The 26230-nt window shown below is 35.8% G+C and overlaps 1 protein-coding gene and 1 pseudogene across 2 annotated transcripts in view; one reads left to right on the plus strand and one right to left on the minus strand.

The window, feature by feature from the left end:
* Window positions 1–26230, plus strand: part of ROBO2 (roundabout guidance receptor 2) — a gene marked incomplete at its 5' end in the record, with an annotated part of 1616413 nt that overhangs the window by 142322 nt on the left and 1447861 nt on the right. The window lies entirely within an intron of this gene.
* LOC309962434 (U6 snRNA-associated Sm-like protein LSm5) lies at window positions 17500–17743 on the minus strand (annotated as a pseudogene). The gene has a single exon. The product of its transcript is annotated as a U6 snRNA-associated Sm-like protein LSm5 (transcript).

Raw genomic sequence — 26230 nt, forward strand, 5'->3', positions numbered from 1 at the left:
TATGATGTGCAATATAATACATATCTTCATTATATATGTATGTAATGTATATAATATTATGCATAAGACATAGATCATCATTATATAGTTATATACATATAGTTTCTTATAATTTTTTAAAGATAAAGGTCCTCTGACCTCATTCTTCCCAAGAATTCAGGTGGATATTTTTCCTAACAGGTAATGTACTAAAATGTCCAGTTGGGGCTTTATGTCATGGTGGTTTCTCTATTTCAGTTAACGAGGGGAAGACCATAATATGAATTTTAATTTGTATAAATGTTTACATCAGAGGCGTAAGTGACATAGATAAGAAAAAATATAGTAGAAGTTCAGTGATAACTTTGGAGAAAAGTTTATGGCATTTTATACTATTTTTGTACTATCAATTTTTATGATGAATGTCTCTTTCACAGAATCTCTTGTTCAGATTCATGAGTATAAGAATTTATAACAACATAGTTAAAAATATCAGTAGGGCTTTCCGATTAAGATATCAGAAATCTAAGGGCTCTGATTTCACTCTCAGATTTGTGAAAAATTTAAGTCATTGGTGAAATACACGCCAGATCTACAATAACCACAAGCATGTGAAGCCCTGAGCAAAAATGGTAGAAATGCACTGGAAAATGTACCCCACCACACACACAGTATCTAAAGAAATAAACAAGCAAATGGACCCCTCAAAAGAATCTAAAGGCTATTCTTTCAACATTCTTAGTTTTGTTTATCTACCTTACAGGCAGGGGCATTTCAGTAACCAGATGGATGGAGCAAAACACTCATAACCCTCAATCGCAAACAACCCTCCTTAATACTACTCTGGAATAACTCCCCAACAGTACAATGCTGCTAAATTAGAAATATGTGGGGAATTTAGTTGTGTTTTGAAAGATGTAGAGTCAGTAGTGAAAAAGGACTGGGTTTAAAAGATTTGTGGGAGAAGGATGCCCCAAGTTTCTATCTATCAAGAGAAACAACTACTCTAGACTACCCCATCATCTCCACAGTGAAATTAAGCCTATAAAATTCCAGAAAGGAGACTCCATTACCTTCTGTCATCAAACCTGATGATTGCAAAAACATTGCTTATTTTAGGGTAAATAAATAGGGAAAAAGGGAAACCGTACAACCCACCAACATGCTTAAAATATAGAATATAGCCTTCGAGATATTGAAGGAGATCCTTCTGAAAGATGCTTTGTAATATAATAAAAAGAAATTCAGCTAAGTTGGAGGTCATTAAGCAGAATAGATGAGATAAGACAATAGACTGTATAAAAAGTGAGCTGTCTAGGAGTTAGGTGGCAGTAAAGATGATACAGTGTAAACAATAATCACAGAATTATTGCCAGCATCCAAAGCAGTAAGAAGTGGAATTAAACTGTAGGAAGAATGCAGAAGGCACACGTAAGAGTAGAGGAGTAAGGAAGAGACTAAAATGCAAAATATGCACAAGGAAAAGATGGTACAGTAGACAGAGAAAGCAGATCCAAATATATTGTTTTGTTACTTAGGTTGACATTGGAACACATGGAATATAAGCGATGGTTAAAGACATGATAGAAGAGATCTTAATGAGCTGAGGCAAACTATGAGTTGAGTTGAAAAGGTTCGTTGTGTAACAGGACAAATTAATAAAGTACTAGGGATAAACAAGCAATTTTTATTTCCAGTAATAAAAACATGTCATCACTGAACAAAAATGAAAGAATAATTACAAAAGGAAAAAAATCAAAATTTTTGTGTACATCTCTGCAACACTAAATAAGAGAAGTGAGCAGTGCTGAGCTGAGCACTAATATTTTGATCCAAATTATAAGCCAAATAATGAAAAATCGAAACTCAATGGTTATTTGTATATGCAGGAAGCAGTAATCTATTCTTAGCTGCATAGGGTCATCTCAGATAATGAGGCCATTGAGTATCAAAATGTGTGGAATACAAACAAAACTCTACCCAGAGTATAATGTATACTATCTATACCATAGTCTATGCATGTGTATGACACACGTGCTATGAGCAATATATGACTCATAGTATGTTTGACACACACACTTACATATACACACAGACAAGATAATCATCTGGTAAATTTAATGAGGAAAAAAAACGCAAAAGAAGCTAAATTAGGAGTGGAAACTGCAGAAACAAAAATGTAGAAAGTAAAAAAAGACTTCCATGTCTTTTGGTATCCCGGGATCCACCACATTATCCATCTCCATCCTGCTTTGGGGGGGAATTTGCACAACCCTGGGATGTTGTAAACACACCAGTCCAGGAGTGGACTAGTACCAGTCCCCATCTGTGGTGTCGACCATAATAAACATTTTTTCTTTTTCTTAAAACAAAAATTCTAAGCCAGTAAATTTGACGATGTTGACGGCACCAATGATTTTATAGACAATAATTTATCGAACATTGAACAAATAGCAAATCATAATATATAACTGACATTTTAAAAGGTTTTAAAGAATGTCTTCATTCTATACATCATGACAAAATAATCTCTATATCCAAGTAATTAAAAAGAACCCTTATTGATTGGTTTCTACAAGTAATTATCTTCCCATGCGTGCAATGCACACGGCTGGAATATTCATTCATAGGCAGTCCTAAGATTCAAAGAACCCTGTGATTCTGAACCATCTTCCATTATAGACCTCAGGCTTACTTAGGCCACCTTTATGATCAGTTATGTTTTAAGAAGATTCTCCTGCCTCACATTTTAAGACTGAATGACTCATGAATAACTTTGAGATCCTAAATTAGCCAACCAACGTAACATGGGTCAGAAGAATATCCAGCAAAAAAGTACTTTAAGAATAAAAGATGTTAAGCTAATCTTTAAAAAAAAAACTGAAAACTATCCAAAAGGGATGTATTTTATGAGGAAGTTATGTTATTATTCCAGAAGGAGATCATATTATCTTGTTTAAATTAGCCCCAACAAAAAGGTTAATAACATATGAGAATATTCAGCATGACTCAGTGATAGCGACTAACGTATTTGGGCTTATTTACTTATTTTAGGTTTGGTTTATTTGTTTTAGATTTTTACCTATTTAAATTTCTATAGATTACTGGCAAAAATAGTAAAAATAGTAACATTTAGCACTTACTGAGCATCCACGATATGCTAGGCCCTCTGTTAAGTGTTTTACAAGTATTGCCTCATTTTATCCTTACAGTAACACCACTAGGTAGGTATTGCTATTATCCTCATTTTATAGAAATGAAAACGGAGATATTCGTTTTTATGAAAATTCAACTTGTCTCAGGTATCATGATAGAGACTAGTTAGTTAATCAGCATTCAGCATGAACAAACGTGCCAGTATCCCTGCCTTTGGTATATGTAGTCTATCGAGAAAGGCATTAGGAAAAATAGTTGTGGGCAGACATCATCTAGTAAAACTCTCTTCCTCTGCTACATGGGAATCTGACCTTTGGTTAACACTCTAGTGTTCCCCTGGAAACCTGATAAGCATAGATTGTCAGCTATATAATTCAACAATATTACTTAAAATTACAGATGACCCCAAGTTGGGCAATTGCATCTGTACTGGTAGGAAATGTAAAAGACCTATGAATAATACATCATGGAGATGCCATATTTTGGGCTTTCCTAAGTGTGATGTCTCTTGTAATGTACCTTGTGGGAGCCCTATGTGCTGTGGTTCTAGAGTTACTAAAAGAAATACTGGCTTCTTTGGAGTGTGAGGCTATCAGTTAGGGGAGGCCTTGCACCTCATCTCGTTGTACCTGAGTGGCTGCTGGAAGGCAGGATGGGTCAGGGACTGCTTCAGGGACTCATTGGGAGAAGAGCTCTTGATGCTGCCCTGCTGCCCAGCTGTGGTTCTTCAATATCTTTTTGTATAGATGGGTTCCTAGAATGTCTTGTGGTAGTCTGAATACTATTTACACCTAAGGGGACTCTAGTGAGTATTTTGATAGGCAAGGTATGGATGTGGCTGATGAGGGTAAGTATTTTGATTAGGAAAGAAAGAGGAAATGTCCAAGAGTGGAGGTGTAGCAGTCGAAATTAAAGCAAAACAAATTTAATAGGGTGTCAGGGAGGATCTCATGAAGGAAGTGGCCTTTTATAAAATACCTGAAAAGGGTAGATAGTGAATCACATGCAGGACACAAGTAATGGGGAATACAAAGTCCATGAAACTGTGAGGGCTGGCACTCTTTTGTTTACCCACTTTTTCTCCAAAATAGATTATAGCACTTGATAAATAAATTAATGAATATTTCCAAAGTCATATAGCTAAAAAGAGAAAGAACTGGATTTAGGAATCTGGAAGCTGTGACTTAAGCTTGTCTTTATCTCCACTAGTACATCTGGGAAATCTAAAGAACAATGAAAAACTCTGCATAGTTCAACAAGAATCAGCATTTGTTGGTACACAGAAGAACATAGCACTTTTTGACACCCTGAAAGTTATCCATTTGTTTGCCAGGGTGAGGTCCTGGTTCAGTTCAGCAGCTTTTTGTATTCAAGAGTGTGGTTCACTACTGTGATGTACATGTGTCTGTTTTGGTGTCATCATGCACATGTTGTATGATTAATATCACATTTAGTATTTGTAATGTAAAACATATCAGAGTTAAAAAGATATCGTCTCCAATTTTACAACAATTGTTTTTCTGATTTGAAATTGAATTTCTGCTGCAAAAATTTTGAATTGAATCTTGAATTCTGTTTTAAGAAATAGAATGTACGCTTCTATAGAGAATATTGATAAGCCAGGTAAATTTCCAAAGAACACACATTCACCAGAATGCAAAGTATCTCTGTGTTTCTAAATTTTTACATGTTATGAATGTGATTTTTGGTATTTAAGAACTTGCAATTTTTTAAATTACTAATATAATTTCTTTGTATTATTTTTAAGTTAAAGCCTATGTTATACTAAGCACTGATGAGATAATAAATAAAATCATTATGCAAGCCAGTTTATATAGATCCATATATATTTAAAGATCTGTGCTGGGTTCACCATAGGTGTCCTACAAAGACTAGGAAGGTCATTAATCTTTTTGGTAAAATAGAAGTCAAATGAAACATAAATAATTCCTATCATGACCAATTCATAGATTTTACACCATTGATTGATACGTCTATAGGAAGTTATCATTTAAGACATATAATCCAGATAAAACAAGGGCAGATTTTAATTTGAGAAATATTGGCTTTTAACAAATAAACCTTATGATCTAGGAGGTAATGACTACAAATGGTTGCTTTCAATGCCATGGCAGTGGGTCCATTATTCTTTGTGCATTAAATAATGAAAAGTCTCAAGTTCGTGTTCTGAAAGCTGTCACCTTTCAGCTATTGCATACACCTCTTTGTCTAGAGGGCAAAGTGAACAACATCTCGTATTTTTCTTAGGCACTGTATGAAAGCATTAATTTCCTTCTGCTGCTTGGACGGAACGCAGTGCTTTGGGGCAAGTCAATGCAAAATGATCACATTTTCGCTCGTCATCAATATAGCTGGTTGACAGTGGGCATCTATTTTTCATTCCAGCATCCAGTAAAATAAAATGATATGTGGATTTTCTTCAAAAGAGGTGCTTTTAGGAAACACAGATGAAAATAGCATTTTTAGCAAGCCACTGAGAAAGTTGGCTATTACTGCAACTCCCTGGCTGCAGAGACAGATGTGAGTCTGGCGTTTTCTTTTCTCCTCTTCTATCTCTCTCAATGGAATAATTTAAAAATCTGTATCTTTACTTAAGGAGTTGGCTATGAATCATAAATGACAGAATTAGTTTTTAAGGATAATATATTTAGTCTTTGCGGTGTCTCTGTGGACTCCTTGACTTCTAAACACCCATTATGTTTTAAGTGAAGAGCACAGATCTGCATTTTGTGCTGAAAAAAATGTAATTACTAAATTGCTGCAGGTCCATTTTTTTCTAAGTCATGAATTTCCTACTCATGAGAGTTTCTAAAAAATGAAAAAGCTAAATTATAGAAAATGTCTCAAATTGCAGTTAGCTGATTTTGACGGCAAAGCAATGGATATTTGATGTTGAAGTTGAAATGTTAGACTGCCTGGAGAAAATGACTAACAAAAAAATCTGACTTTCATAAACTCCACATTATAGGATTCTGTGAATTTCACACTCATACCAAAAAGGTATATTTTACTTGTTCAAATTCTACAAAATTTGATGGATTTTTTTGCATTTACTTAAATGGTTAGGAAAATGACTCATCAAAAACAGAAGGGAAGGAAAAGAGGGAGAAAGGGAGGGAGGGGGGAAGAAAAGTTGGGAAAAAAGAGAGGGAGGGAGGGAGGAGAGAAGAAAGGGGGTTTTAGGGCTGGCTGATTCCAAGTGCAGAAATTGCTTTGCTTCTGTAGCCCTGGATTCTCTCACTGATATATGGGTCAAATTTTCAGCAGTTTTTGTCAGGGTAGTTTTCATTTGTAAGTGAGGGAGAGGATTAAAAGTGATGGTTCTTATTTTGTTTCGGAAGTGTCCTGTTTGTGTAGGTTTGCAAACAGCACAGGGCTCATGGGGTCATGAGTGTTTTTTAACCACCAGAGGAGAGTACTGAGAAGATCTCCTGGAACAGACTTCTGTAATTGTTTATCATTCAGTTACTTGGCACCCATGGTTCCCTTGGTAATCCTTGCAGCTTGATTGGTTTAATGTCTAGGTACCGACTGATGGTATTGTGCATCTTGACTGATTTTAGAGTAACAGTTTGAAAGTGAAACATCATAATTGGTTTCCAATTCAATGGAGTCACCACAATTTAAAACATTATCTTTTGTTATTTGTAAATAATACACGAACACATTATGCTGATAAAGGAGTCAACCAATAAATGCCTATGTGGAGTTAAAACACGAAAACCGCTGTTTATGTGCTCCCTGCAGCCTCAAGACTCTTTAGAGTTCAATATTTCTTCAATATTGTCTTTACCTTTCCAGTTCTATTTCTGTACACTTATAAACCTTTATATGCACCCACAGCTAGTTTTGTTTATTGAAAAATATAGGATCATATTGCATGTTGTATTAATTTTCTCTTGCTACAAAATGAATTACCACAAATATAATGCCTTATAATAATATAAATTTATTAGCTCACACTTAACATAGCTCTGAAATTATCTTTTGGGTCTCACAAGCTGGAATCAAGATGTTGTCCAGACTTAGTTCTTACATGGAAACTTGGAGGAAGAATCTGCTTCCCAGCTCACTTAGGTTTTTGGCAGAATCCATTTCCTTGCAGCTGTAGATCTGTGATCCTTGTGTCCTTGCTAGCTATTGGCCAACGGCTGTCCTCAGCTACTGGAGGCCACCCAGATCTTTTGACATGGCCCCCCTCTAACTTCAAAGCAGCAATGGTATTTCAAGCTCTTCTCATGCTTCAAATATCTCTAACTTCCCTTCTGTTCTCAGTCAGGAGAAAGGTCTGCTTTTAAGGGTTTATGTGATTACATTTGAATCACCTGGATAATCCAGTATAATCACTTCCTTTTAACATCAACTGATTAGTAGCATTAGTTACCTCTGCAAAGTCCCTTTTGCTTGGCAAGAAAACGTATTCCTGGGATGTAACACCAGGGCAAAGTGATTATGGGGTCCAAAATTCTACTACCACACTTCAATTTTTGTGCAATTTGCTTTTTTTTGTTTTTTTTTTAACTTAGCAATATGCCTTTGAAATCTATCTGTAGATCTGATGTTTCTATTTTTTCCTTTTTTATGGCATCACTATATTTCTTCCAGAGCATGGATATAGCATAGAATATTTAGTCATTTCCCTACTTGTGGAAATTTTAGTTAGAACGTGTTTAGGTAATAATATGATATGAGGCAATGTAGGTTAGTGGTCAAAAAAAACCCTTAGATTTCTGAAACTTAATTGCCTGAGTCAATTAGTGGTTCCAGTACTTTAGTTAGTGTGTGACCTAAATCAGCAATTTGACCTCTTTGGACTTTATATTTTGCTTGTTTATGGATAAATACTATCTATTTCACACAGTCAGTTGGGGGATTAAGTACCATAATAGAGGTAAAATTGTTATCCTGATATAAAATATGCACTGGCACAATGTAAGTCATTACTGTGCTATATAAGCACGAGTATTTCTAGGGTGTAATTTCCTAAAAGTGGGATTTGGATCAAAGACAAATGCACTTATTTTGCTAAGTGTAGAAAAATAAGACCAAATCGCTTCTTGATAAGTACATCCCAGGATGTACTTTTACAATGTAATTGTGGGATATAGTCATGAGCAAAACAGCGTGGTTCTTGCTCATTGAATTTACAGTTTAATAATTTGTCAGTAAATTAACAAGATAAGCAAAAAAATTTTAATTATAAATTGTGATTAGTGCTGCATAAAAAGGAACAGAGAATCAAGGAAGTATATAACAGGGAACCAGGTCTTGTCCAGAAAGTCATTATCCTAAAGATAATGTTAATTTGGACTAACAAATTAAGGGTAGAAGAAAGATGAGTTTACTTCTCAAAGGAGATAAAATTAGCAAGGCTTCCCATTAAATTGAATATAGATGTAATAATAATATCATCATCATCATAGATATGCAAGGAAATTATCAAAATAACTAGGTTTTTACCTTGTAAAACTATATAGTTAGTGTCAGTCATTGAGATAAGTGAAATTAGAGCAAGTTCAAGTTATGAGGGGAAGATCATGCTTTTGAACGTAGGTAGTCACGTTGAATTTGAGGAGCCTCTGAGGCACCAAAGGAGAGATGTCAAATATACAGTAAAATATAGAGAACTCAGAAGAGGCTTAGGCTACAAATAGATATTTTGAAGTCTTGGTTTTGAGGACTTAATTAAGCCATGGGGATGGATGACATATCATGTTGCTCTTTACAGACTAGAGCTGTACCATTTGATATAGGAAACACTAACTGCGTGGGGGCTATTTAGCACTTGAAATATGGTTAGCCTGAACCTGAAGTTATTCCAGATTTCTAAAACTTAGTAAGAAACAAATTATGCAGAATATCTCATTAATAATTATTTATATTGATTGCATCCTGAGATGATAATATTTTGGATATACTGAGTCATTAAAATTATCTCATGTTTCTTTTGACATTTTTGTTGTAGCTACTAGAACATTTAAAATGATACATGTACCATTTGTGACTAATATTATACTTCTAGTAGATAATGGTGCTATAGTAACAAAAGAGTGCCTAGACTTGACTTTGAAAAAAATCAAATATGTATTTAATGTCTTGGTAGAGAATGCTTATCTGCAAAAGATACTGTGAAAGTGCAATCAGAGTGCAAGAGAAAAATCATACTTACCTAGAAGCAAAGAATATAGTACCTTTTGAGACAAAATATTGTTCTTCATTGAGTATTGCTCGGAGGTCAAGAAAGGTATAATTGAAACATAATCATTGGATTTGGTGACTAGGGATTTTTATGGAGGTAGTGACATTTATGTTGGTGGCGAGGGATGAAGTGGGGTCACGAATGAACAGAATGTAAAGATTTCAACATTAGGAGGGCAGACAAATCTTAGAAATTTGGTTTTAAAGGGGAAGTGGGATGAAAAGACGTGTTTTGAAAAACTTTTTTTTTTAAACTTAAAAAAATTTTTTTTTGGCTGCGTTGGGCCTTTGTTGCTGCGCGAGAGCTTTCTTCTAGTTGCCGCAAGCGGGGGCTACTCCTCATTGCGGTGCATGGACTTCTCATTGCGGTGGCTTCTCTTGTTGTGGAGCACAGGCTCTTGGCGCGCGGGCTTCAGTAGTTGGCACTGCGTGGGCTTAGCAGTTGTGGCACGCGGGCTCTAGAGCACAGGCTCAGTAGTTGCGGCGCACAGGCTTAGTTGCTCCGCGGCATGTGGGATCTCTCCGGACCAGGGCTCAAACCCGTGTCCCCTGCATTGGCAGGCAGATTCTTAACCCCTGCACCACCAGAGAAGCCCAAAAGATGTGTTTTAATATGAAGAGACTTGAACATGTTTAAAACCCAAGGGACTGATCCAGAAAAGAAGGAAAGGTCCCAGGTGCAGGAAGAAGTAGAAATAATGGATAGTATATAGATTCTGTGAAGTAGAGGAAGACAGACTTCCTACCAGAGCACTCACCCCATTGAAAAAAACTGTGTGTTTATTTATCTGTATCTATCATTAGACTGTAGCTCCAAGAAGATATAAACCATATCTTTTTCCTTGTCTAGTTGTCAACACCTATTATGAAATGTAGGTGTTTCAAGGTGTATTTACTTCTTCAAAGTATATTTACTACCTGAAGAAAACTCAATTGCTGGATATATGTACATTTGCTATGTGGATTATGATCGCAATGAATCTTCTTAAATGTGAGATTGTTATTGAGGAGAAGAGAATTCTGGGAGTTCGTAATGCACAATGGGGAGAAAGAAGAGGAGGGCATTGGCATCATTATGTTTATATATGATTATTTTTTCATATCTACATTCTATCTACAGACCCCATGGATGCCTAGAACAATGGAAACTGGGAAGCTTAGTAGAAATATATTAATACCAGGGTAGGGCCTGCCATAGGGTCAATGAAAAAGAAATGAACAAAACCCAAGCTGCCTACCCCTGCACTCCTTCAACTCAAGGCAGTTGGTATTAGTAGGCTTCTTGATATCCACTATGGCTCTATTGTAGGCCCTAGCTAGGTTAAATCATTCTGTATCTTTCCATTTTAATAATGTCTCCTAGTCAAGCTGCTGCTATTCAAGCCATGTATATGCCAAAGTTGTCTGCTAGGACCAAGCTACCCATAAATCTAAATGAATATGAGAAAGATATATTGTTTGGGAATGATGTAATGATTAGACTTTCCTCATTTTCTCCTTCTCACACTTACTGCATGTTCCACTTCTCCTGGTAATATATCTTCTCTGTTAGTCTTAGTTAGACATGATGGAAACATACAAAGTCCAGGAACTATGTTGTCTGAACAGTGGTCTCAATGTTATAGATCATATACTCATTGTTTTCTAGAAAATGAATTTGGAAGAAATACGAGAGAGTTCAAGAGATGCTATATTTTAAAGAGATAATATTTAATGAGAACTTACATTTTCCAAAAATTGATGTAAGCATTTTAGAGTAATAATTCATTTCCTCCTGAAACCAACTTTGGGGGTAGATACTGTCCTCATTGTCATTATTAGCATCATTATTATCCTCATTTCATGAATGAGTAAGGAAAGACACAGAAACTAAAACTGAGATTTGAGCCCAGATACTCTGACTGTAGCTCCCTAACTTGTATCACCTAAGTTCTTCAGATCTGCTATAGCCAGATGGAAATAAGGATTTAGTAGTTATACTCACATAATAACAGGGAGTCAGTGATCTTATGAAGTAGGTTGAAGGCATTAAAATATTATTTTAAACTATAAAGGAAAGAAAGGTAGGTAGGTGGAACATTGCCTTCAGATCTGTTCTTAAATACTCACCTTTCCAACATGCAAGTGTAGCTTTATCAACAAGTTAAGCCTCTGTTAGTCTTGACATTCTCCTCTGTGAAGTCAGTTGGACTAACTGTCAATAAAGTCATTTGGAGTCATAAAATGATGGAACTCTTGAATATTCTTGGACTATACCAATTAATAGATTTCACATTTAAAATAATCATCTTAGCAAGCAGGCTACGAGATAGTAAATGACGAATATGTAAGTGGAAAAGGACAGTATCTCACATTTGCAGTGAAATTTTTATGAGAGAAATCTCTTTAATTTTCCTTCTAAAACATTTTTAGCAAGGATGATGGATGACTAATAAGATGTTAATTGTTCATGTCTACTGATTAGGAAACTTACGAAGGGTTTTTAGAGCATCGATTTAATAAGGAATGACACTTGAATCTTTACCCATAATTAGCTTATTACATTTGGCTGCTGTTTGAATCTGTGCTATGGGAATGATTTAAAGAGATTAATCTTTTTCAAGGACCAAGTAAGCACTGATACGTGACCCTAGAACACCTTCCAAACTCACTGAAACAATGATGATACTGATTCTGTATGGTATATTGATAGGTTTGTTAGGTTAAGGGGAGAAGCAAGAAATCTAGAGCTTTTAAGGTAGATCATAACTTCTCAATATCAGTTATTAAAAGGTTGCACAGTAACAGCCTTTATGCCTCTCTGAATGGGGAAAATTTCATGGAGCTGAACAGTGGAAAATCCATTTTTCAGTGTGTACATCAAAAAAGAAGCTGTTCTGTTCTTAGCCAAAACTTGTTGGATATAAACCCTCCTTTCATCTCAGATTGACAGAGAACTGCCAACAGCAGAGGAAAGAGAATAAAGTGAGAGTGCTCAGCTTAGATAAAGAAAACTGCAGACATATTTTCAAGAATAATTTGACAAATACTTGTGTGCCTGATACCCAGCTTAAGAAATAGAACATTATGAGCAGAATTAAGGTCTCAGTGTTGCCTGAGGTTGGGGTATATTATTTTCAGGCATATCTTTATACTTCTACTGCATATTCATGTATCCTTAAACAATATACGTATGTTTTCTCATTGTTGGAATTTGATGGAGCTTAATAAGTGACATTTTGTCTTTGCTTGAATTCAGAACCAGTTGAGAACAGATTAAGCGGCTGGGTAGGTAGAGATCACTTGATATCTGGTTAAGAGGGTGAGGCTTAGTTGTGCAACAACAATGAACTCTTGAGTTCTGACTTCCAGAGTCAGAGTAACCTTCTCATTGCCTAGAAGGACAGAACAATCGCACACCTTGCTATATGGAAGGAAATGGTACTGCCCGTAGGAGCGGATCAGAATTAATCTCTGTGAATTCAGCTAACTCCCAAGAAGGGTATCTGCAGAAAGGACACAGGAATCACCAGGGAATTTCTTTGTCCATAACTAGCGAGGGTTTTCACCACCTACTTCCAATAAGGAGGGAGGGAAAGGTGACTTCACAGACCCACTGTATAATAATAATATTAGTTATTGCAAAAATCTATGTATAACTGAAAGTTCTAGTAAAGTAGACAGAATTTTATTTCAGGTTATAGGCTTAATAGTTATTTTTTCCCATCTTCAGGAAATTTTAAGTTTATCTCTTGAGATAATATTCTGTGACTGGATTAGTGAACTGAGTGGACCCGGTATGACTGGTAGGGACAAGATTCTTCAGTCTGAAGTTGGAGAAGGCAAATGTGTAGGGTTGCTCACAAAATTCTGTCCTATGTGTTTTATTGATATTTTTGCCTTACTGTGCTACATGGTCGGGCTGGATAACTCAGAGTCAAACATATATATTCCTTGCAACGAAATTAATTCCACAAACCTAAAAACAAAATAATGTTAATCTGTTTGAAAGTATACATTGGAACATTAATTAAAAATAAGAACATATATATTATATGTTATATAGAACATATATATGTTATATGGATAGGCTGTGCATTAATTCAAAATAAGAAAATGTATATAAATATATGTCCTCAACTTACCACTACATGCATAGCTTTTGAATATTTGCTTAGTATTGAATAAAAACTCCTCTCTTTCCCACTGTTTCCACACCACTCAAAGTTAGTTTAATTGAGCTGCTGAAGGGTTTTGACTTATGGCTTATTTACCTTCATAAAAACCAGGTAAACTTACTTTCTCCCATGGCCTCAAATAATACCTGAAACGCCAAGGGACTTTCTATTTATCCTGTATGGTTCGTCCCTTGTCTGTTATCATAAAGTGAATTGTTAACACTGTTTGAAGGCTATTCTTGGGTGTGGTATCTTGGAATCATCTAGTTCGATGCCCCTCTATGTGGACGTAAATATACCTGGGTATTTATTCATCACTGTAAGACAAAATAGGAAATAGAACTAATCAAAAATCAAATTGAAGTATCACTCAAAGGAAAGGCTACCACATTATATCTGTATAGCTTTCATAAACATTCTCTCATTTGAAGCACACAGTAGAATGAGTACATGTTGCCATTACCTTCATTTTACAGAGGAGGGGGCTAACAGGGATTTGTTCAAGTTGAGGTAGTCACAGTTTTTACCCCCAGCATAGAGCTGAACAAGCTGAGGCACAGAGATTTAAGTGATTTATCCAATGTCACACAGCTGGAAAGGAAGTTAGGAACCCAAGTAGTCTGACTTCGGCACCAGTGTTCATAACCGCTACACTGTTTGAGAGGAGCAATGGGAAGACACATTTCTTTATTCAAGTCAAATTATATTTACTTACACTGAAAAACAGCTCTAAAGCATCAAAATCTAGTGACTTTTCTCCTCAAGCGTCACTTTATTTAATTCTAGTAAAGCGTTTGATGCCTTTGGACAAATTCTCTTCTTAAAACATCCTGTCCTTGGCTTCCACGTTGAGGAAAATAATCTTATATTTGTATACTGTTTTACAGTTACTTTTATGTACACGGTTTTATTTTATGTATATATAACTTGAGCTATGTTAGGAAAATTTTGTGATTACAGTCATACAGATGAGGAAATTAATGCACAGAGATACTCAATAACTGGCTCACAGTTGCACAATTGTAAGTGGAGAAACCACATCTAAAACTGCTACCTTAAATACTTGGTCATGTACGGTGTCCATTATAAAATGTTGCCTCCTTAAATTTTTTTTCCAACTGAATGAATTAGATACTCTTAAAGTTAGTATTTATTTTACTCATATTGAACCATCCCTAAATTTGTTGATTATGATTGGATTTTACTGAGGTTGAGTTTAGAGTAATTGTCATCCAATATGAGTAAAGTATCCTGTGTTTATAGAGATCAGGAATGTATGGCTTACTACCAAAAAAACAGGATATATTATATACTATAATATATGCAGATACCACACTTAGGGATGTGGTATCTGTGTATATTAGAAAGAATAGCATAATTTATTTATCAGATTCTCTGTGTACAAATGTAATATTGGCAATGTGTAATTTATTTCTTAGTCTTCCTGATGACTTTATAACAGCCTACTGCCATCTACTGGGTTCTGTTCAGAACTGTCATGTTAATCACCAGATTAAAACTAAGTTTTTATGAGTTTAGAATCTGATAGCTTGATATTGAGATTTAATTGACTTTTAACCTTGCTTTACATTATAGGTTCTGAAATTATTTAATGGAAAACTGGTTTAGTTCTTATTTAGTATAAATTATCATTTTATCTCGTAGGAAAATTGGAATTCAAATCTCACCACTGGATTACCTTTAATATCATCACTATGATTCTTGTATTCCTATCAACTATTTTTTATTTGTTTTATTTAAACCTTAGATTTCAAGAGTTTTGTCAAAATTTTCTTATTCTTCTGTATTTTAAATTATATATGCTATGGTTACTTCCTCTATTTAAAGTGGGAGATAAAGTCTTAAACTAGCCCAAATCTCCAACAATTCTTCACCTCTAATGAATTAACAATAATAGTATGTAATTTTAATTTATTCAAAAAATAAGTACTGTTATAAATAGAATTGTTGATTTTTTTGTATACAGAAACATAAATCATTCACTGGATACAAATTACTATGAGTTTTTAATCAAATTCTCCTGATAAAATTTAACTAATTTCAAAGTTAGAATTTTGTTTTTATTTACATTCTGTAAGTGTTATTTTGTGTTTAAACTAGGATTAGAAGTCTGCTCACATTATATATAAGAATGTAATTTATTTATTGATCAGGTATATTAGATAATAGAGAAATATTTGTTACTACTTGTATATTTTTTTCAAAGCACTTCCTTGTACCTTCTTTCATAAGTAATAACTAACATAAAGAAAATGTTCTCCAAAATTACTAATAATTGGTACTGATTTTTAAATACCTAGCTATAAAAAACTTATTTCCAGAGGGTACTCTGATACTACTTATAGTCCAACTCATAAGCATGATAGAGCCCACAGTATAATAAACTATGATACAGACAAAGTGCTCCAAAAATGAGTTTTAAAATAATATCTTCCGGGCTTCCCTGGTGGCGCAGTGGTTGAGAGTCCGCCTGCTGATGCAGGGGACATGGGTTCGTGCCCCGGTCAGGGAAGATCCCACATGCCGTGGAGTGGCTGGGCCTGTGAGCCATGGCTGCTGAGCCTGCGCGTCCAGAGCCTGTGCCCCGCAACGGCAGAGGCCACAACAGTGAGAGGCACGCGTACCGCAAAAAAACAAAAACAAAAACAAAACAAAACAAACAAAAAAATAATATCTTACCAGATGAAATTGCTTTTTTTATAGCTATATTAGAATGCTTCTCTCAAGTTGCAGAGAAACCATGACTGAAACCATTTTGTAGGAACAAAATTGGGAGCAGTAATGGAATAAAAATAAAAAATTAAATTATAGCAGTATTGGTATGAAGATTTAGAAGGGTAGTGAAATGCAATATTTCAGGTACTATTAGTAATTCCATATGTGACTTGTGTGGCAAAGTATGCATAGCAAAGTGATATCACCCTAAAGAACTTCCTTTGCAAAAGTCTTTGTATCATCACTCATTCCTCCATTTCTCCTTAACGCCACAGGTAATCATTTACCGGGAATGTGTTGCCTCCTACTTTCTACGCTTTCCTTTTCTCCTTGCTGCTGGCTGTCTTTCCATGTTACTATTGATGTTGCAGTAACTTTCTGATTGGTCTCCAGTCCTCCAGCTTTCTATTTCTCCAGTTCACTTTCCCCATGGCCCAAAGCTAAAGTTGAAGAAAGAAAGGAGGAAAGGAGTTAGGACTGAAAGTTTGTCATATGCCAAATACTTCTCTGAACACTTTACCCAAATTTTCTCAACCCTTGTGAGATAGACTAGTCCCAATTTGCAGGGCATGAAATTGAGTATTAAAGAATTTCCACGGCTAGTCTAAGTTTACATGGCTAGTAAGTGTCAGAAACAGGATCCATTCCCAAGTCCCCATTCCATCTGTCCCAGACTAGACAGATGAGAAGGTACGTACAGTGTCATATTTCAACATCACTTTATACCTTAATAATAATATCAATAGTTTATATAGTTAACCCTTGAGTAATGCAGGGCTTAGGGGCACTGACCCTTCATGCAGTCAAAAATTGATAAATAACTCATAGTTGGCCTTCCCTATCTGTGGTTCCTCCATATCTGCCTGTGGTACTGCATCCATGAATTCAACCATTGTGTAGTACTGTAGTATTTACTGTTGAACAAAATCCACCTATGAGTGGACCTATGCAGTTCAAACACCTGTTGTTTAAGGGTCAGCTGTACTTACACAGCACTTTCATCTTACCAAGCATTCTTTTTTTTTTAACAAAACCACCTTTATTTTGTCTTCAAAGAACAAACTGTTCTTCTTTTTCTAACATAATCATGATTAACTTACAAAAACAGGCATTTACAATGCATCTTCAAAGCATTTCCCTTTAACAGAAAACTTGGCTTCACAGACTACAAACATTAAAAGGTTATAAAAAAATTCTATTTTGTTGTCATTATAAAACAAAACAGAATCTAGCATAAGTCAAGGAAGTCCATTCATACTTCAGGTCCTTCTCCTCCAGGAACCAGCATTGTTATATTATTTCCATTTAGCAAAATTTGATCTAATTTAGTAATTCTTCTTCCTTCTGGTGTGATTTCAAAAGTCATCAAATCCCAGAAGTGTGCCAACAATCTCCTTATCACTCTTCATCACAATGTGAATCCTTGATCCTATACACTTGTCTACAAGCTCTAGAGGGAGAAGCTGTGACGGGTTGGTGGTAGCGTTAGCCACCATGGCTATGCCGGAAGTGGTCTGCCCAAGCATTCTTTAATATTTTAAGTATAGTAACTCATGTAATCTTAAGGATAACCCTATCGAGTAGGTACGACTATTATTCCCTTTTTCCTGATGAGAAAATAGGGCATAGAAAGTTAAATAGCATGACCAGTATTAGAAAGTAAGTATATAGTAGAGCAGGGATTTGAACCCATGTGTTTCAGCTACAGAGTCCATGATCTTAACTATGGTACAAGATCTGGTTGTTGCTTTGAACATATTTTTTAACTTGAAACTTGAACAGTCTAATGATTGTGTGTGGAAAAATATTTTATGGATTAAATATAAAATGGAAATAAAAATGATATTGAGGTCTTATAATTAAAGGTCAAATAGGAAAATAAATTTTACCAATTACCTATTTAAGAACTGTGGAAACTTGAGAGGGACTGAAGCCCTTTTAAAATCTCTCAACTGGGTGGAATTAGGATAAAGAAAAGCTTTGGAAATATAGAGGGAAAAGGTAATTATGGGACTAACAAAATATGTCATGCTTAAGAAAACTGAAGAAATAATGAAATCAAAGTTACATTAATATTCGTACAAACGGATCATTTTTTCCTGGTTTGAAAAGAGTCTTAGTCATAAAAATGCTGTTTAAACCTTGCCCACTTTGACAAATAGTAAAACTTCACATTGTTTTATAGATTTTCAAACTTAGCTGAAGAATAGTGTCATTTTTAACCTAGTCTGCTGTGAACTGAATGTTTGTGTTCCCCAAAATTCATATGTTGAAGACCCTAATTCCCAATGTCATGGTATTTGGTGTGTGGCCTTTGAGTCATGAGTGTGGAGCTTTCACAGTGGGATTTGTACCCTTTTAAGAAAAGATAGGAGAGATCTTGCTTGCTTTCTCTATCCACCATGTGAAGACATACCAGGAAGAGGGCCCCCATCAGCAACTGAACAGCCTGAGGTCCTTGATCTTGGAATTCTCAGCTTCCAGAATTGTGAGAAATAAATTCTGTTGTTTAAGCCACCCAGTCTATGATATTGCTGTTTTAGCAGTTCTGAATAAGCTATAGTCTTCTAGCCAAGCAAACTCTGACCTGAGCAAGGAGACTGTTGGTTTTGCTGAAAGTTTGGTTTACCTAGTGTTATGTGTTGAATTGTGTCTTCCAAAATGATATATTGATATTTTAATCCCTAGTGTCTCAGAATGGAACCTCATTTGGAAACAGGGTCATTGAAGACGTAGTAGTTAAGATGAGGTGACACTGGAGTAGGCAGGGTCCTTAATCCAGTATGATTTTGTCATTATAAAAAGAGGAGAGAGAAAAGTCAGAGGGCAGACAGCCATGTGAAGACACAGATGTACAGGGAGAACACTGTGACAACAGAGGCAGAGGCTGGAGTTATGCAGCTGCAAGCAAAGATCACCAAGCATTGATGGCCACCACCAGGGAGGCAAGAAGGGATTCTACCCAGACTCTCAGAGGGAGCATGGCTTCATTGACACCCTGATTTTGGACTTATAGCCTTGAGAACTGTGAGAGTATAAATTTCTATTATATCAAGTCATCCGAAGTGTGGCACGTTGTTTGGGCAGCCTGAGGAAACCGTTATCCTCAGCATCATCCCACACTCATAGAGAAAGAGGCTCTTGATCCCATGCCAGCCAGCTAGCCTTAGAATCTCTTCTACCTGTGAGCTTTCTATTTCCATCCATTACAATCATATGCCATTGCCCAGAATGGTTACGTTCAGAACAGGGAAAACCCTTTTTGAAAACATGTGGCACGTTTCAGCACATAAAAGATTTAAGTTATCCGCTGTCCTGAAAAGACCCTGCCATGTGATCCACTTTGCAATTATCTTTCCTTTCTCCACCCAGAAGGGCAAAGAGATGCACCTACTCCAATTGGAATGTTAGCTACAAAGCTACAGGAGGGCAGCAACTCTCTCTCACTCTCTCTGTCTCTCCCTGATTGAATCAATTAATAGAGAAATGATTTGTCAGAAAGGAAGGACCTCACTGACTGTGTAGCTTCCTAACCGGTCTGATAACTGTATGCTTCTCAGAACTGGCGCAGATAGTGGTCTTATTACCTACCACAAACACATGTATATCCTGAGTCACTTTGAAATAGCAGATTCCTATCCAACCCTCTCACCCTTAAGCTATCATGATGAGCTGAGAACTCATAAAGGGACTCCCATTCTATCCAACCATAATATTGTATTCATAGCTCTCTTTACCTTTTCTTTCTTTCTTCATCAAAGCTCCAGGAATATAATTTAATGTCTTCTTATTTCCAGATAGTTTCCTGTCTCTTGGGAGTCCTCTTTTCCAAAGATTGTGCTGGAAGAAACTAAACCTTGACTGTTCCGTACCTTTATTGATAAAGTGACTTTTTCCCGCCATTGGTTTTAGGAATTTGGTGAAATATATTTACTATTATTATCATGGACAGATTGCCAAAATTTCAGAATGCACATTTGATTCTTATATTGAAATATAACTAATCTAGGGATGTTGTTTCCATTCCTCTCTTCTTATCTAATCTTGCAGAAACTCAAAAATCTTAATAATATTACCAATTATTCCTGGGTTATAGGCTTGTTCATTTGTTTTCTTCTTGAATGAGAAACTTCCTGTTATATAGAAACCTCCTCATCTGTAGATAATGTATCTGTTGAATTATAGTGAAACTATGGATATGAAATTTAAGTGCAACATTCTTAAAGAGTATAATTTCTTTCAGAAAAATTCCTTACTCTAGACAATATCTGGGGTGTTCAACCCCTTAAGAGTTAGAAAAATTCAAATTAGATCATTCTTAGTCCAGAAGCAAAAGAAATTGCTTTCAGATAATTTTTAAAATATAATAGGTATTCATATGATTAAGATTTTACAATTCATTTTTGCACATCTATTTTTTTCTAGCTTTATAGTGAAATACTGCTAAATTTTATAAAATAGTATTATTGTGGCTTTATTTTACATTTAGCAGGCGAAATTAGTATATGTCATTGAAAACTTTAAAATGTAAATGGATTGTTTTTCTAAATTATAGACTATTTTTTTTTTTTTGCGGTACGTGGGCCTCTCACTGTTGTGGCCTCTCCCATTGCGGAGCACAGGCTCTGGACGCACAGGCTCAGCAGCCATGGCTCACGGGCCCAGCCGCTCCGCGGCATGTGGGATCTTCCTGGACTGGGGCACGAACCCTTGTCCCCTGCATTGGCAGGCGGACTCTCAACCACTGCGCCACCAGGGAAGCCCTATAGACTATTTTAAAACTAAAATTTCAATAGACTATGATTGATTGACTTAGGAAATTTCTTATTGAATAAATGTATGCTCAGCCTGAATCTGTCAACACAATTAACTTGTATTAATCTTTAGTGGAATAATGTCTACAAGTAAATTTATTGCCATATGTTTGCTGGGTTGCTATATTCATAGGATTAAAAATAAATGAGAGATAAAAAGATGAGAATAAATTTTATTAACTCTTGGTGGAAAAACATAATTAATTATTAAAGATTTATATAATTATTCTTCATTATGTCCAACAAATGCATATAAGGAAAAGATTTTAATGAAGATTAACAGAGGCCCAAAGCAGCTGAATTCTAAACATGGGTCTGAAAATCATTTTTACAGTGGTGGTAAATGTGAAGTTCAACTTGTATAAAGATCTTGGGTTATGATTTAGGATTAAACCAAGAAAAATCGTCCTGATTATTGTATTGAGATTTCACTGAAGGCACGGGCTTTTGTGTTTAGGTCTGAGACCCTGTCATTAAAAGGACAAGCAAACCTTTACCGAGAGTATTCTTCACAGTAAATGTGTGAGCTGACTTTCAAAGACTGCCCTTTATGTTGATCTTGTCTTCAAAATCATGGTAGACAAAGGGAACTAAAACAGGAATAAAAATATTAAGATTGAGTCATAGGAGTATCAGAATATTTGAAGTTTAGAATTGTATTGTGCACCATTTCAAAATTAATATGTGCTTATAAAAGTTGAAAAAAGAGAGTGAAATTTAAAAAAGTATACAAATATAGACAAGTCACACAAAGGCTAATATTTTTAAAATGTTGTTCTAAGCTTTTTTCCTGAGAATCATCTTCGTTGTTGCTAAGATATTTCATTAACTGAGAAAAAGTTTGTGTTTTATATTTTTTGTGTTATACTCAACCAGTATGACACTTCTACAGTTATTGTAACCAGAGAAGAACCAGTGCTTTTTTTTTAGTTTTTATTATTGGTGAGTCATTGGGAGGTGGTATCTATCCCTCCTGCCTCTGCACTCTCTACACCCTACTTCCATCCTCATGAGGAATAACACTGCTGTATCGCTCTTACATGGGAAAAGTGAGATAGAGTACCTCACAGCTGGTCGATACACATACATTCACACACACACACACACACACACACACACTCACTCACTCACTCACTCACCACTTGAACAATGAAGACCTTCCTTCCCATAGAAGAAATAGGTAGAGTAAGGACAAAGCTGCATCAAATGTGTGTTCTGCTTTCTTCTGTAATTTCCAAGCCTAGTCTGAGGGTAGGATTATTATTAATGTTTATAAATTGCTTGTTTTAATAGTTAATAGCATCACAGGGCAAAAAAAAAAAAGCATAATTGAGAGGACTTTAGAAAGGATACAAAGAATCAACTCCCCAATGCAACTGTATCGGTGTATATCTTTCTGATCATTAATTCTAGGTATTTTTTAAATTTTAATGATTTTATACAGTTTTATTACTGGCAATTTCTAAGTTGCTACTTGATTTTCATTATTTTAAAATTTGTTACGATAAATTGAATAACTGTGTCATAATTTACATGACCATTGCTCTATCATGGACTGTTTCATGAAATTCTAGAATAAGCCTCTCTGTATATTTAGACTTTTAAAGATCATTTTCTTTGGGTAAATTTAACAATGTTTAATTGGTAGATCTAATCCATGAAAAAATATTTAAGTCTCTTAATACATATTGCCAAATTGCCACCCACAATGGTGTTCCTGATTTTTTTTTTAATATCTTTATTGGAGTACAATTGCTTTACCATGGTGTATTAGTTTCTGCTTTATAACAAAGTGAATCAGCTATACATATACGTATATTCCCATATCTCCTCCCTCTTACGTCTCCCTCCCACCCTCCCTATCCCACCCCTCTAGGTGGTCCCAAAGCACCGAGCTGATCTCCCTGTGCTACGCGGCTACTTCCCACTAGCTATCTGTTTTACATTTGGTAGTGTATATATGTCCATGCCACTCTCTCACTTCGTCCCAGCTTACCCTTCCCCCTCCCTGTGTCCTCAAGTCCATTCTCTACGTCTGTGTCTTTATTGCTGTCCTGCCCCTAGGTTCTTCAGAACCCTTTTTTTTTTTTTTTAGATTCCACATATATGTGTTAGCATATGGTATTTGTTTTGCTCTTTCTGACTTACTTCACTCTGTATGACAGACTCTAGGTCCATCCACCTCACTACAAATAACTCAGTTTTGTTTCTTTTTATGGCTGAGTAATATTCCATTGTATATGTGTGCCACATCTTCTTTATCCATTCATCTGTCAATGGACACTTAGCTTGTTTCCATGTCCTGGCTATTGTAAAGAGAGCTGCAATGACCATTGAGGTACATGACTCTTTTTGAATTAGGGTTTTCTCTGGGTATATGCCCAGTAGTGGGATTGCTGGCTCGTATGGTAGTTCTATTTTTAGTTTTTTAAGGAACCTCCATACTGTTCTCCATAGTGGCTGTATCAATTTACATTCCCACCAACAGTGCAAGCAGGTTCCTTTTTCTCCACACCCTCTCCAGCATTTATTGTTTGTAGATTTTTTGATGATGGCCATTCTGACCAGTGTGAGGTGGTACCTCATTGTAGTTTTGATTTGCATTTCTCTAATGATTAGTGATGTTGAGCATTCTTTCATGTGTTTGTTGGCAGTCTGTATATCTTCTTTGGAGAAATGTCTGTCTAGGTCTTCTGCCAATTTTTGGATTGGGTTGTTTGTTTTTTTGATATTGAGCTACATGAGCTACTTGTAAATTTTGGAGATTAATCTTTTGTCAGTTGCTTCAATTGCAAATATTTTCTCCCATTCTGAGGGTTGTCTTTTCATCTTATTTATGGTTTCCTTTGCTGTGCAAAAGCTTTGAAGTTTCATTAGGTCCCATTTGTTTATTTTTGTTTTTATTTCCATTTCTCTAGGAGGTGGGTCAAAAAGGATCTTGCTGTGATTTATGTCATAGAGTGTCCTGCCTATGTTTTGCTCTAAGAGTTCTATAGTGTCTGGCCTTACATTTAGGTCTTTAATCCATTTGGAGTTTATTTTTGTGTATGGTGTTAGGGAGTGTTCTAATTTCATTCTTTTACATGTAGCTGTCCAGTTTTCCCAGCACCACTTATTGAAGAGCCTGTCTTTTATCCATTGTATAGTCTCACCACCTTTATCAAAAATAAGGTGACCATATGTGTGTGGGTTTATCTCTGGGCTTTCTATCCTGTTCCATTGATCTATATTTCTGTTTTTGTGCCAGTACCATACTGTCTTGATTACTGTAGCTTTGTAGTATAGTCTGAAGTCCGGGAGCCTGATTCCTCCAGCTCCATTTTTCTTTCTCAAGATTGCTTTGGCTATTCAGGGTCTTTTGTGTTTCCATACAAATTGTGCAATTTTTTGTTCTAGTTCTGTGAAAAATGCCATTGGTAGTTTGATGGGATTGCATTGAATCTGTAGATTGCATTGGGTAGTATAGTCATTTTTACAATGTTGATTCTTCCAATCCCAAGAACATGGTATATCTCTCCATTTGTTGCTGATTTTTAATAGGCAAGTTCGAACGTCTTCCTATTTATAACTCAATAATCGAGCTCCTTTGGCTGAATGTGAATGCCTCTGAGCAATGAGCTAAGGGTACCTTACTTTGTTAGTTGCTTACATTTTATTTTTCCTTTTATAAAAGAGCCATGGTTTTAATTTAGATTATTTATTTATTTTTTTTGTGGTACGCGGGCCTCTCACCGTTGTGGCCTCTCCCGCTGCGGAGCACAGGCTCCGGACGCGCAGGCTCAGCGGCCATGGCTCACGGGCCCAGCCGCTCCGTGGCATGTGGGATCTTCCCGGACCGGGGCATGAACCCGTGTCCCCTGCATCAGCAGGCGGACTCTCAACTACTGCGCCACCAGAGGAGCCCTAGATTAAATTTTAAAGAAACTTTGTTTTGTATTCAGATGAAATTACCTTGGAGCCTTAGTACTTTGTAAACATCTAAACTTTAAGTGTTTGATGGCTTTTCATGAAATTAATACCCTGGGTATTACTAGTAGAATGAATAGATTCTATCCAAGAACAACTGGTGTTACATTTTTGTGATTATCATTTACAACCTTTCTGTGAAGGTATAATATTCGTAATAGCAACTACATCAACATTAATTAATATTTAATGGCTGCTTAGAATATGTCAGAACGTTTATTAAATTCTTTAAATGTGTTGTTTTATGCACTTCATAGCAGCGCTTAAGATAAAATACTATTTTTAAAGTTGACGAAATTGATCACTAAAGTGTTTAAGTGATATGGCTGAGGTCATCCAGCTGGTAAGAGATCAAGTTAGAGTTAAAACCCAGATGAGTTGGACTCCAAAGCCCATGTTATTTTAACTTTATTACACTAAAAATTCATAATTTTAGCTTCTGATAAGATTAAGAGACATGGTTAGTGTAATCATGGAAAAATAATTGCACAAGCAATATCAATTTTTATAAAACCATACCATGATCATTTGTAAGTGCTATCACAGATATTTAAATATTGAAAGGCAAATTTCTTGGGCACTTGGAGTGTGATACTACTCCTAGGTGAGCTTTGCTGTCATGTGACTAATCAAGATGACTTTCAGTTTAGTGAGGTTATGATTTATGTTAGTTCCTGGATTTTAAACAGATGGTTGTTAAATGACTCACTCAACGTGGCACATGGTTGTGTGGAACTAGTACGTGCATGCCTCATGCCTCCAGCAAAGTGTCACTGTAAAGCTTCGGAGACTGCTGTTCCTGAACTGGTGAGCAAATCTTCTGGATGACCTCTCTGCACTTAACCCACTTGTGGGAACATTCTCTGCCCATGTGTTATGAACAGTTGTCATGTTAGAAGGTGGTTATTGGAGTTGTCTGCCGTATAATGATGAGTTACTACAAATACTAATATTGGAAGCCTTAAATGTAATCTCCACATGCTATGTTTGTTAGCCAGTAGTCCTCAAAAGTTGATTTATAATTCAAAAATTTTAAGAATCCCCTTTTGAAGGAAAAAATTTCCCTGAAATAGCAATAAACTTGATGCTTAATGAAAATGCTATGGTTAGAAACCTCAACTTTTAATAAATCACTATAGATTGTAAAGAATAACAACACTAAGTTTGAATTAAGTTACTTCCTTAGAAATGCCATTTGTGGGA

The sequence above is a fragment of the Leucopleurus acutus genome (assembly GCF_964270905.1).
Source record: "Leucopleurus acutus genome assembly, chromosome: 5".
In the NCBI taxonomy this organism is placed as follows: domain Eukaryota; kingdom Metazoa; phylum Chordata; class Mammalia; order Artiodactyla; family Delphinidae; genus Leucopleurus; species Leucopleurus acutus.